The 13,866-nt window shown below is 42.6% G+C and overlaps 1 long non-coding RNA gene across 1 annotated transcript; it reads right to left on the minus strand.

The window, feature by feature from the left end:
* Window positions 1–6,310: 6,310 nt before the first annotated feature.
* On the minus strand, window positions 6,311–12,122 carry LOC144589302 (uncharacterized). Its single transcript, XR_013545354.1, has 2 exons — window positions 7,351–12,122; window positions 6,311–6,498 (listed from the first exon to the last, which is right to left on the minus strand). It is a non-coding gene; the product is annotated as an uncharacterized LOC144589302 (long non-coding RNA).
* Between the last annotated feature and the right edge of the window lie 1,744 nt (window positions 12,123–13,866).

A 13,866-nucleotide genomic window follows, 5' to 3' on the forward strand; every position in this document is an offset into this window, starting at 1 on the left:
TTAATGGCTGTTCCTCTCTTGCTTGAATGTATGATTTGCAAAATCAGGCTGATGAGGAGGATGTCAGATCCTTCCCTGACACAGAGATGCAGCATTACAAAAATTACTGGTATCATTTCACTCAGATTTGCAATCTAGTGATGCATTTTCAAAAGGTGGCCAAGGGAGGTGCAGTTATGCAGAGAAAGCAGCCATTGTCCCAAACTGAAGAGTATAGTCAAGGCTCTTCTGAATACTTTCCAAGCAGCTGAATTCATATGAATGAGCCTTGACCTAGTGCATGCTGGTGATTTCCCTGCCAAAATCAAGGCATCTGTACAAGAAGTCAATTGCCATAAGCCTCCCCGGCCTCTTTATTCTGAAGGCACAATCCTAGGTAACTTTACTTAGGAGGAAGCAGAACTAGGAATAAGCAGCACTGGTATGTGGAATACATTCTGGAGTCCATGGGCATAGCATTTGACTACCTTAGTTCTTTGGAAATTCATACCTGAGCAGGCTGAGAACTGGGAACTCTCAAATAGTCCACCAAAGACTTTTCTAAATGGAGTAGATCAAAACAGGTTTTACTCCGAAGCCTGTTGGACAGTTCAAGTTGTAATTTTCTTTCATCACCTGCACTGAACATACAATTATTGTTGTTGCTTAGTCGTTAAGTCGTGTCCAACTCTTCGTGATCCCATGGACCAGAGCACCCCAGCCCCTCCTGTCTTCCACTGCCTCCCGGAGTTGGGTCAAATTCACGTTCGTAGCTTTGATGACACTGTCCAACCATCCCGTCCTCTGTCGTCCCCTTCTCCTCTTGCCCTCACACTTCGCCAACATCAGGGTCTTTTCCAGGGAGTCTTCTCTTCTCATGAGATGGCCAAAGTACTGGAGCCTCAGCTTCAGGATCTGTCCTTCCAGTGAGCACTCAGGGTTGATTTCCTTCAAAATGGATATATTTGATCTCCTTGCAGTCCAAGGGACTCTCAAGAGTCCGCTCCAGCAGCACAATTCAAACACTGCACAGCTGATGAGTGGTCAGCTGCTGGAGAAGGGAAAGGGAAACCCAACCTCCTGCCCAGACTAGATAGCCACTGGAGAAGGAGGACCCAATTTTCAACAAACGAGGCTGAATTGATTTGTGCAATTGATTTTTCACACATGGCTCTTCCATTTTGACTTTATTTCTGTAAAAAAAAGAGAGAGAGCATGATCCGGTGTAATATGTCATGTGTTGTTATTCATCTAAGGTTATATTTACCTAAATTTCAGACCTGCTAAGAACCAGATGATTTTTTTTATGTCCTGATATGTAAAACTATTGAAAAAGGGTGTACTTTCTTTTTCATATGACTCTCCATCTTGGCTACCAGAATTTGATGCATCGGTTACACCAAAGGAAATTATTAATTTTAAAAACATCCGTGAACTCAAGAAACACTTACTTGAGTGAAGATAATCTCCATTAATCACCATGTTGACCTTACATCAAGGAAGCAACTGTTCATTCCCATCCAAGTTATGAATCTCACAGTGAACCAGGCATTCTGTTTGTGATGCTGTCTACCCAGCATCTCCAAGCTACAACAGGGTGATTAAGGAAACTAATCCATAGCTATTGTCTTGCAAAAGCCATTAGAAGAACTCCTGCTATACTCTTCCACCACTTTCCCTCTCTATGAAGATTGCATGTAAGAGCTTTCCTCAAACCCCCACTCAGCAGTCCTGGATCAAAGTGCTGTGATTCCAAGCATTAATGTCATGTTTCTTAGGGAGACAGTCACTTTTCAGAGCAGAGTGGCTGGCATCCCCTGTAGACCCTTCAGTTTAATTTGTCTTATTCGAATGCAGGTGACTCACCTGCCATTAGGGGCACATAGGTACTTAGGCAAGACAAACAACTGGCCTGCACCTATGCTTCAGAAAGAATGGATCTGGCATCTTGACAGGGATGGCTATGTATGTTAACGCTGGACATCACGGTTAATCTGAGTTGATCAATGACTGGGACAGAAACAACATCAAATCCAAAGACATTAGAAAAGAAGGAGATTTATAGAGACAGCATCTTAGCATCTTATGGCCTGCACCTATTGATAATATGCTATTGCACAGGATCAAAGACAGAGTTTCTGGATGCTGAAAAATTCCTCTTTCCCCATTTCTGGCAGTGGGTCACCCACTGGATTTCTGGACAACAGTGCCTAGAATTCTCTTACCATAATGGTCACTGTTTGTCCTTGTGTGTATGTTTTCTGGGATCTCTAGTCCAATTTTCTGATTTCTCAGACACCTCTTCACTATCACAAGTCTTTTATGATTTCATATGATGTATCAGCTCCTGTTGAAAACAAGCAGAGGAGACAGGAAGATGACGATTTTTGAAAACAGATCTTTTGGGCTTGATTCCTGAAAAATCGAGGCTGTTGGGTAGAGCTGTTAAGAATTTGAGTGTAGCTTAGCCTGCATAGCCTTCTTAAGAGTGGCCTGCACGACTTGTATAATCTCCCCTTAATTAAAGTATGTTTTTAATTGGCATGGAACTGTCGTTTGCATTTGTGTGAGCACCCAAAATGAACCCATTTACTAGCTTAATATCTGTGAGGGGATTTTTTTTCTTTTCTGCTACATGACGTGTCATGCAAAGTTAAAAAATAATTAGATGAAACTGTGCGGGAAGGTGGCTAAGATCTGACCAGCATTCTCTCCTTGTGCTTTTGAGAACTGTACTTGCTCTTTTCACCTCCATATGCTAATCCTGAATGCTGGATTGATAAATCTACAGACTCAGGATTCTCTTGCAACGTACAGTGCTGTGTAAAATGAAATCCCCACTCAAGTTCATTGCTTCAAATGAAATATGCTTTGTAGCATTTCCTGTAGAGATCCCTGCTGCGTTCTGTCATGATACGCTGAAATTTGGGTTTTCTCCTACTTAACACTCTGAGAGGTTTGACACTGTTTTGTGTATGATGCTTTGCGGAAACATTGACAGGAGAGGCCGGCAGCTGTTGCATTATTCAGTGAGTGCACTGAAGAGCGATAGGAAATGAGCAGTGAGTGACATTTATTGAAAGGGAAATGTATCTTGGAACAGTTATTGCACGTAGATAATTAATACTCCAGTGTCTTTGGTTAAATGAATGTAGTGATTCCATACTGTTTCAAGTGGTGATGATAAATTTATTACCATTTTGAGGAGTTTACACAGCCCAAGACATTCTGCTGCCTGAGGCCTAGCAGCAAATGGTGCCCCCCTCATAAAATGATATTGGACAGTACAATCGGCCAGTGAAGTTCTCCTGGCAGCTAAGGCACAAACTCTCACGAATGCCTCTCAGGTAGTAAAAAGACCCACAGCAACAGTAAGTTTAATAACTAAATATTTGCTATCCTCTCGGGATACTGACCAACTCCCACTGGTTAATGGTATGGCTGTTGGTATTTTATAGTGGTAGCATGAAATGCAATCAAGTCCTATGGCACAGCAGATGAACCCTTCTGCCACATGAGAATAGCCCACCACTAGGCATGATCCCACACCAATCCAACGAGATGGCTGAAATTGGTTCATGGAGGTGTACTGCATAAAACTAATGCTGCTTTCAGCCACAGGGGAAGGGAGGGAGGGATTGGAAATTCCAGTTTCTCCTTCAGGGTCCTGAGGTTCCCACACATTCCTTTTCTTGTGGGATTTGGGTGTTTTTTTTTTTTTTTAATTTATGAAGATAACTGCTACTAGTGAAGTCACAAAAATCAGCGCAGCTGATGATGTCATCAGCCTTAGGCAGTGTGCCTCTGAACAAGGTTTCAGCTGGTGCTTGGTAAAGATAAAACAAAGTTAAATGAGAAACACTGAAACTTTATGAGGGCATTGATTGCAATTCATGTGTGCCTCAACGCCGCATATTCGCAGTGGGTGAGGGGAATTTTAAAAAGAAGCTTAAAAAGCTTCTGGCTTGAGCCCCTGGGGCACCTCACTGAAGTTTGGGGTATCCACCTATTGTGGTCATGACCGTTCTGTGGCTTAGAGTCACTGGGCAGAGCTGAAACATTCCATGAATGGATAATACATTCTTGAAAGAATTAGAGCCCATTTATGACACTGGCAGAGTGGTTCCCAATCTTTGGTCCCCAGATGTTCTTGGACTACAACACCCACAAGCCTCCACCATTAGCTGGGAGTTGTAGTCCAAGAACTTCTGGGGACCCAGCATTAGAAGTAGGAGCAGATGTGACAGGCAGGTAACTGAAGAATTACAGGTCCCTTGTGTCACATGCTTTTAGTGACTGGCTGATCAGGAAAAGCTAAATTTTGCTTCTACCCCACTCCCTTCTTCCTAATTTGTAATTTAAATGCCTATAGTTTCTGCAACTGGAAAAAAAACCTTACGTCACTGGTAAATGATGTCTCTGATGGGGGAAGGAAATGCTAGGGAACTTTCACACCTTGAAAGTTTGGTTTAATCAAGTAAATTTTAGCTTGTTTTTGTCAGGCATAGTTAATGATACAGCTAGGTAATTTTAAATCTTCCCGTCACCTCCATCATACATTCCATGCTTTGCAACTTCTTTTCATTCATGATACGTTAGGGAGAGAGAAACTTTGTTTGGCAAGTCTCTCTCTCTCTCTCTCTCTCTCTCTCTCTCTCCACACAGAGCAGGTTCACTCACATATCCCATAGCTCCATAATGGCTGCTGGAATCAAATGGAATTTTCTTCTGCTGCCCTGAAGCTAAACATATTTACTTGTTGCAGAGAAAGGATGACATGTATTTTAAGTTAATAATAAAATGAATATCTCTGTAAACATGTGCACGCCTGGTTGGCTGCTCCTTCACAATAATATGTTGTTTAAAATAAGGGGCAATACAACCCAAAGGGAAAAAAACAACAGGTAGAGTGCTGGTGTATGTGTGTGTGTGTACACTTCAGTCCATTGTGCCATTTGGAACACAGCATGCCCGTTTCCAGAATGAACGAGATCAGTGGTTCCCAACCTTAGGTAACCCAGATGTTCCTGGACTGCAACTCTCAAGAAACCCCAGCCAGCACAGCTGGTGGTGAAGGCTTCTAGGAATTACAGTCCAGGAACACCTGGGCTACCCAAGGTTGGGAATCATTGAATTAGACCCTAAGCTATTCCTAGCTCTTGCCTGCCCCATTTCTAAGACTGCACAAGGGCTCATCCCTGTGACATCACAAGGACCTGCGCTGCCCTCTGGATATGTAAGAGTCAATCACACACAAAAAAAATTCTGCCTGGATGTCCAATCTGTCAATTTCACTTTATTTCATATATGTATTTTTTAACAATCTGACATTTCCCCACAATGTTTACAAAGGGATTTACACAGATATAGACATCTTACATAAGAGGTCTCCCTTGTTCTCCTCAGTGGAGCTGCAGAACAACATTTGAGACCTCAAATTTGATAAATATTAATTTTCTTAACCCATTATTACTCAAAAAAGCCACCAGAATGGAGCACAATGGCATGGAAAAGCAACTTCCAAGAAGAATAACCCAACCAAATTCACAACGTATATGTGACTAGATAAGATGGATGCAGCAAGTTACCAGTTATCCCCAGGAACAACATTCTCATATCAGTTCTGAAGAGAAAATCAATACAGGAAAGAAATTCCAGGCAACCCTAAAGAAGGACAGTTCAACATAATTCACTCGTCCTATCTTACTAAAGGGGACTGATGTGACTAGACACAAAATACCCCCAGGAACAACATTCCAGTACCGAGTCAGGGCAGAAAATCAATATTGTGAAAAACATCCTAGAACAGCAATTTCTGAGTAAGGCAGCCCGCTGAAATTTACCCATCACATTTGACTAGAGATGGGCATGAACCACCAGTTTGGTGGTTTATCCTAGTTTGTTTACTGCTGCAAGAGGTGTTGGGTGGTTCGGCACCCTGCTTCCTCAGACGGGCAACGTCCCAGCTTCCTTACCTGGCCTCTACCAGGTGCCACCTCCAAGTGGGCACCTACCATTGGGGGCTGGGTTCTGAACTGCCAAAAACCTGTTGCAGCAGTAAGCGAACTGGGTTGAACCATTCAACCAGCAGTATGTGCCCATCTCTACATCTGACTAGAGGGGGGGCTGATGCAACCAGCCAATTGAGCAACAAAGGGTTAATGAAAGAGTAATACTTATGAGGTCTCAAATATTCTTCTGATATTTCTCCATCACATCCCACTACTTTTGGCATCAAATGTGATTTAAAAAGTGCCCATTTCACCCCTCTCTGTTCTATTCTGGCTTTTACTAGTCTCTCATTCTAGTTCCACTAAGCTAAAACTTAACATGGCACCAAAAAACAACAACAACAAAGTGGCTTTGAGATATGGAAATCTAAAGTTATACTTGTAACTGGCTGTGATAGTGGATCACAAAGTCATTTGCAAAGCCCTCTTTGGCCTTTATGCTCGAACCAATCAATAGGATGCTTGATTGACAGGCTTGATCTGCAGTGCACACACTCCAAACACAAACCTAGGCAACAGAAGTACATCCTCTTATTTTCAAGTGCAATCATAACAAAATATAATTCATATATACAAATAACATCCCAGAACACACAACACTGAGAACACACTCCAAGAGAAGGGAAATGTCTCTAAAGGAGCCTGAAAGAAAAAATACAACCGTGAATAAAGAAAACCACAAGGTTACTGTAATCCACATGGACTTGTAATTATACAGTTTTGTAGTGAAGATTGTATTGCTGTATAGCATTTGGATACTTTTACATTTTTAAAAAGGTGATTTTTATTATTGATTGCCTAAATAGGTTTTATATTGCTGCGGAAAAATAAACAGGAAAGCCAAACTTCCACATAGGAATTAATAAAAATTCTAGCAGAGTGGGAAGTTCTCTGTAACATTATTGTTTTTAACAACAATGAAATACAGAACTCATCAGAAAACCCTGCTGATCGTTTCCCAGTTTTGCTGAACCTTACCTGTTTCTTTCAGTCATAATACCTGTAAAGGAAATGTCTATTTCCTGCCAGTACGCCATTTTACCTCTGGGCGTGTAGTTCTTTCAAAACACAATCCGACTGCAAAGGAAACCCAAGCGTACCTCCCAATGGCCAATCAAAAGGCAAAACCAAGCTAATCTGCAAATTCTGGAGTGAGCCGGGCTTGTCCTAGGACAATCATGTGTCTTTTATCTCTTCAAGGACCTCCATTTTCAATGATATGTTATCTGTATCATCTCTTTTTGGCCTACAACTGTTCTGCAGGAAAGTACAGAAGACTTTGCAGGCCACAGAAAGATGTACTGTCCTTCGTGATTTGACCCAAGTGTTACAGGGCAAGTTAAGCCTGCCAGTCACTCACCTGGAATAAATTATTTTCTCTTTCTTTCTTTCTTTCTTTCTTTCTTTCTTTCTTTCTTTCTTTCTTTCTTTCTTTCTTTCTTTCTTTCTTTCTTTCTTTCTTTCTTTCTTTCTTTCTTTGCAGGATGGATGCCTGCAAACACAGTATTTATGGATGGATGAGAATTTTGCTTAAGTTCTTTTTTCAGTAATTTGAATGTAGCAAACAGCATTCAAAATTGTCTTCACATTAAGAATAAAAGTAAGCCCAGCTCCATTTTTTTTTAAAAAAAGCCAAAATGGGGACCAAAATTGACAGATTCATCCATCAAGGCCCAGAACTTTGTTTATATATTTAAAGGCTGGGAATGACCCTTTGTGAATTCAACCATGTTTGGGATGCAGATGTATGATTTCCACCTTTCTCTCTCCCCCCCCTTTTCACCCAAACAGATTCTTGATTTTTAACAGCAACAGGCCAGACAGATCTAACATGGTCCTCTTCATGCTTGGAGGGAGAACAGCTCAACCAACTAAGTTTGGTAGAAGGATGTACCACCATTCTCTAACTATACTTGGCAGACAAATATGAAGAAAGCAAACCCTAAGGATAACTGGCGGTGAGTGTCGTGTTGTGTTTAATACAGCAGACTAGGACTTGGGAGACCCGGGTATAAATCTCTGCAGGGCCATGTCACTGTGGTTGGAGGTGACCCTGGTAAAACCACTCCTTGAATATCATACTTATCTTGAAAGCCCTATTAGGGTTGCCATAAGTCAGATGGTAGCATATAGCAACAACTTTGGCCATAACTAGCTGGTATGGAATGTAAAGAAGAAGAGAAATATTCAGCTTTTCTTATTCTCAGTACAAAAACGTACCTTGATTCCTTGTGTTCCTGTAGTGTAAATACTGAGAGCAGAAAGACTAGCATCTATTCTCTGAGTGAGAAAAAAATTAGCATTTTTCATTTATAAAAACCTTGCATTTTGTATTTTAAAACTTGTATTTTGGTCAAAATTCAATGGTTCTGGACCAAAACACAGTGGTTGGATGGCAAATGCAACATTTTTGCGTAAGGGGGTAGGGGACGCTTTGGACAATGTTTCTTTAAAAAGTCCTGAAATGCAAAGCAAAGAAACGGTCCCCTCCCCCCCCCCCCCCCCCAAATCCTCTTGTAATCTAACTGGGCAAACAGAAAATGTCTGAAATATTTCATTTCCGTCTGCAGGAATGAGATAAGTGACGATTTACATCCCTATCGCTAAGTAACAATTGCCATGTTCTAAGCGCTGGCACTCAGGAAAACCTCCGGGAAAGACACGCAGATACCATTTTTTGTACGGAAGCATTCTTAACAACCGACTCTGCATTAGCCAGGTTGTAAGAGCACTCTTTCCGCAAGCAGAGAGAAAGGGCAAACAGCAGTGTACTAGAGAGTAAGATTTTCTGCTCCTTTATTGCACCTGATTGTCCTTTAGCAGAGATGAAGCAAGTGATACATCATTTAAGGGTCACCTCAAGAAAGGCGTACTTGTCTTGCTCATTCATTACAGATCATGCAAACAAAAAAGAAAGAAAAATGAGGAAGCACATCATCATAAAAGCCAATACAAGTTTATACAACATTTACATATGCTAATATTCCTGAACAGATATATATTTGAAAATTATTTACAAATTAAATGCCTGTGTATCTCACCACAGCAGGGGGAAACTCGAACAGGAGACCTTGGTGTGTAATTTCAGTCTGCTTTCCTGATGTGAACTGTTGATAAATTAATGGAAAGCCACTGCTCAGTACTGACCCTGCCATCAGGTAGAGTGTGGTGGTTCTCCCAACTGGCAGGTGCATTACAAGATGAGGGGCGAGAGGCCACAGAGTGTCCCTTAAAGCAATTCATTGTCTTGTGTCCCTTAAAACAATTCACTTCCCTCCCCTCAGCAGAATACATGTACAAGTATGATTCAACTGTCGGTCTTTCAAAATTATCTTTAGCCTCAGGCAGCAAAATGCGTTGGGTGGCCCCTGATATCCCTTGTGGTAGTTCTTCATAAGAACTAGATAGCTCTTTGGATAGAGGATACCCTCACACAGAGGACTGCCCATGAAAACAGAGAACTCTTCCCTACAACATAAGGAATGCCCCCACCCAAAAAGCAAAGGGCCACAACCCTCAGAAACCTGCAACCACCACCTTCTCTCTTTCCTCATAAATTCAAAATCCTGGAGGCTCAGAATTGTTGCCTGAAATTCAAACAGACACAGAGTGGGGAGGGGGAAAAGAAAGTACTTCAGGAAATGTAGACCTTTCCTTGTCATGACCGGAATAATTTGTGCGTGTTTAATATTTCACTTCCTTGTCATAAAGCATGCAGATCCCTGAGGAAAAAGATTTTGCTGACTGTGACTGGCTTCTGTGGCTCAAACATTTCGCCAGCTTACAAACTTATATGAAGGATTTCTCATTCAGTCGGGCTGAATAATTTATTTCCTCTTCTACATGAGGGCAGAGGATTTTCCAGCTGCATGAGACAAGCGAACTGTGGTGCGGGCGTCGCCGACAGTAAGAGTTTCCTCTCAGAATACATGATCGACTTGACCAGCCTTCTCAGCTAAGTTTCCACCTCTTCCTGCTCGTTCTCCACAGTGAAATTCACTGCTCCTAATTAAGCCACTGCTGTGACCCGAATTATTCATTAGGGCACATCTAAAACTTGGTTGTAGGCAGGATTGGTTAGGATGATGGGGCAGGGCTTTCAGGCTGAAGCTGAATGGTGAAGTGGGATGAGGAAGGGAGCTGAGATCCTTCAGATTTCTCACAGATTATAAATAGTAGTTGTGATCTTTTCCTCCCCTTTCTCTGGCTGCTGCACTATAATATGGGTAACTTATTAGTTGCAACTATAATGCTGCTGGACATGTGAAGAGAGTGAAAATAAGGCACGAGGTTGTAGGAAGGAATGATGTGACATGCTCTTAAAAGGTTAGTTTTGTCCAACTGTCACAACAGCTGGTGCATTACTAAGGCTGGGAGCTGGCAAAATGTGGGTCAGAGACTCCCCGGGTGGACTTACAGACGATATTATAGTTCTCTTTGGACACTAGAATACCTGGTTTTAGGAACATGCTTAGAAGCGATTGTCAAGCTCCTCCCCTCCAAAGCAGCTTTCTTCATGCTGTGAAGGCAGAGCGTGAAACACAGACATTTCTGCTCATGCGCAGACCCCACGTACAAGCAAGAACCCAGGACAAATTGTTTTCTTGCTCATGAGCACAACCCACATATGAGCAGGAATCTCTCCTCTTCTGAGTCTTATGTCATAGCATGTGGAAAATGACAGCAGAGGTGGCAAGGCTGGGCACTGCCCTCTAAGCATGTTCAGGAAACAGGATGTTCTGATGCCTAAACTAGGTTTGCATCTCAGCCTCACTCCTGCCAACACGGACACACTGACTTGCACAGTGTTGTATGGGTAAATTGGAAATGGCAGGCATTCACTGGGACACAACTACGTGTCCCATAAGGGAAGTTCACACATACAAACCACTGTTTCAGTGCATATCAACCAGAGGGGAGCAGATCTTTTGTAAAGTCAATGGCTCCCCATTGCCCATTCAAGACTGTGTCTTATGACAGGGAAGCTTGCAAAAATAGGCTGCCCCTGTGAAATTATATTTCCCTTCCAGCTGCTATGAGAATTCCATCTCCACTTAGGGGGGAACAGGGAAGCGTGACTTGTACAGGCAGCAGTTGTGAGGAGTAACGTCCTGAACGTCTTACACAAAATGATGCAAGCAGTAGTAGGAAATGTGTTTACCCACCTAGGGGACAGTGTGAATGATTAAGCATGCCTGTTGGATTAAGGGAAGCACATCAAGATGGCATGTCCTCCAACATTTCACAGCTGGAAGTCGAGACACAAACCAATAGTTAGCTGCCCAAGGCTTTCAGGCAAGGTGGTGAAAGCTACTGAGGGAGAGACGTCAGAGCTTGTTTGTGATGGCTGCTGCAGGTATCAAGCAGACACTTTTTCCAAAGGCAGGGCCTTTGACAAGCCTCCGAATTGCACAAAGCATGATGCTAAATGTGCAGTTGGTGTCATACTTGGTATCCTACGAGCCACACGTGGGGAGATCAAGGTTCAAAATTTGCAGTCTAGTCTGTCAGCAGAATGGATGGGGTTTCTTGGACTTCTTCCTTCTTGGACTTTTTCCCTCTTAAGTCATTCAGGGACTATAATTGAAATGTGATATTAAAAAACCAGAATCTAAACCAAATAAGCAACTTTGTGGTTCTTTGAAGCAACAGTGGGAGAAGGTTGCCTCAATCACAGATGCCCCTCTCCAGTCACTAATGCTCACTTCTATCCTGGTATCCATCTCAAACTCACAGAGAAGACCTGAAGGTTTTGAGGGAAAGGTTTACTACCCACCCACTTTGCCACTTTTCTGCCTTCTCTCCTCCCTTCACCAACAGAATGAAAACAAAACAAAGCAGAACAAAAGAAAAGAAAAACTGTACCCGCAAGAGGTGTATCCACAAGACAAGAGGCACAGTTAACCTGACGTGAATGTTTTTTTGACTGACAAGGCTTTGCCGAAGCACTTTCACCATCTAGATGATTCAATGACAACTGCATTGTTCCCTCGGGGAAATGGTTTCCTGGCTGCAGTTTTGGGTCCCACCTTTTCTCCAACAAGAAGTGATATGTCACCTTCTTCGAGATCAGTGGTTCCCAACCTTGGGTCCCCAGATGTTCTTGGACTGCAACTCCCAGAAGCCTTCACCACTATCTGTGCTGGCTAGGATTTCTGGGAGATATAGTCCAGGACTATCTGGCAACCCAAGGTTGGAAACCACTGGTCTAGATTAGAGATGGGGACGATTCACCATTTTGGTGAGTCGTCCTGCTTCATGAGTTGTCAGAAGCTGACAACTCATGAAGCACCAAGTTACCCCATGAAGCAACGAATAACGAAATTATATGTCAATTCATTGGGGGGGGGGTTATAAAAAAACACCCTGCCCCCTGCTGCCACTGCCACCACCCCCACTGGAAACCCCACCACCCTTAAGGAAATCCAGGCTGTCCTTTGCAAAGATGGCAGCTGCAGCTTCCCTACCCCAAATGAAGCCACAGCAGCCATCTTTGCAAAGGGCAGCCAATCTCCCTTTTTACATGTAGTGGCTGCGGAGGCCAGATGGAGACCTTGGCGGCAGTGATTACGGTAAGAGGGTGTTGGTGGGGGTGGGCGGGCTAAGGTAGGTAGAAGAAGGGGGTGGGTGGCTGCCTATCAGCTCACATATCACATGATTGGCGGCTCGTAGGCAGAATTGTGGGTTTTAAAATTTTATTTTATGAAGGGACGAATAAAAACGGCAGAATATTCATTGATCCATATTCATCTTGACTTAAAATTCGGCAAATATGAATCAACAAATATTTAACTAATTGGCTATTTTCGTCAAAAAAGCCAATCCGTTTTTATATTCGTCCCCAACTCTAGTCTAGATCTATTACAATAGAACCTTAACTCTGCATGAGTGAAGAAATCCTATCTAGACAATACAGTGGTAGGAGGAGAGTCATACATTTGAGATAGGGAACATCTAGAACAGTTTTTTCTAACCTGGCATCTTCCAGATGTTGCTTACAATATGTTTTATCATCCAGAGTCATGAGAATCAATGCTTCATGCACCGAGATTTATAAAAGGCATAGATGGCTCACTAGCAAACATCAAGTTGACGACAGCTGATCTCAAGTATGAAAGGATCACACTTAAGACATCAGTCATATTTTATTAATACAAAACCATTAACATATTATTACAATAGCCTGGTGCTGTAGACTGGAAAATGCTATGCGTTTTTCGACGTAAGGACAGCTTCAGCTGGCCCACAGCTCCGTTCAGTCTTAACTAGCTCTCATCTACATTTAGCCATTAAGGTTTATGTGAGCTCGTTCAAAAACATATGGGAGGCCACACTTGCAATTTGTGTCCAAAGCCTTTTTGAATTCTCTAAAGCTTGAGAAAGAGAGAGAAAATCTCTCTTGCTCGCTCTCACTCTCTCCATCACACGCTTTAAAACACTCTCATAGACAAACCACTATGCTAAAAATTATTGTATGGGGCAAAATCCACTTCAGTATTTGGCTAGTGCAAACGATCCAAAATGTTGACCATGCCAAGGCTGTAGAGCAGCAATAGGACCTCCCTCCTCAGCTTCACAGCTTTGTCTCTGTGCCAGCAACACTGTTATCTTTGTAGACTTTTCATTCCCTTCAACAGGGAAAACACCCTTATTTGACACCAGGGATGGGGACTTTAGTTATGGGTAAAGGTAAAGGTTTCCCTAGACATTTTTAGTCCAGTCGTGTCCGACTCTAGGGAGCGGTGCTCATCCCCGTTTTTCAAGCCGTAGAGCCAGCGCTTGTCCGAAGACAGTTTCCATTGTCATGTGGCCAGCGTGACTAGGGAACTCCATTTTTACCTTCCCACCAAGATGGTGCCTATTTATCTACTCGCAT

Source organism: Pogona vitticeps, chromosome 1 (genome assembly GCF_051106095.1).
Source record: "Pogona vitticeps strain Pit_001003342236 chromosome 1, PviZW2.1, whole genome shotgun sequence".
In the NCBI taxonomy this organism is placed as follows: Eukaryota; Metazoa; Chordata; class Lepidosauria; order Squamata; family Agamidae; genus Pogona; species Pogona vitticeps.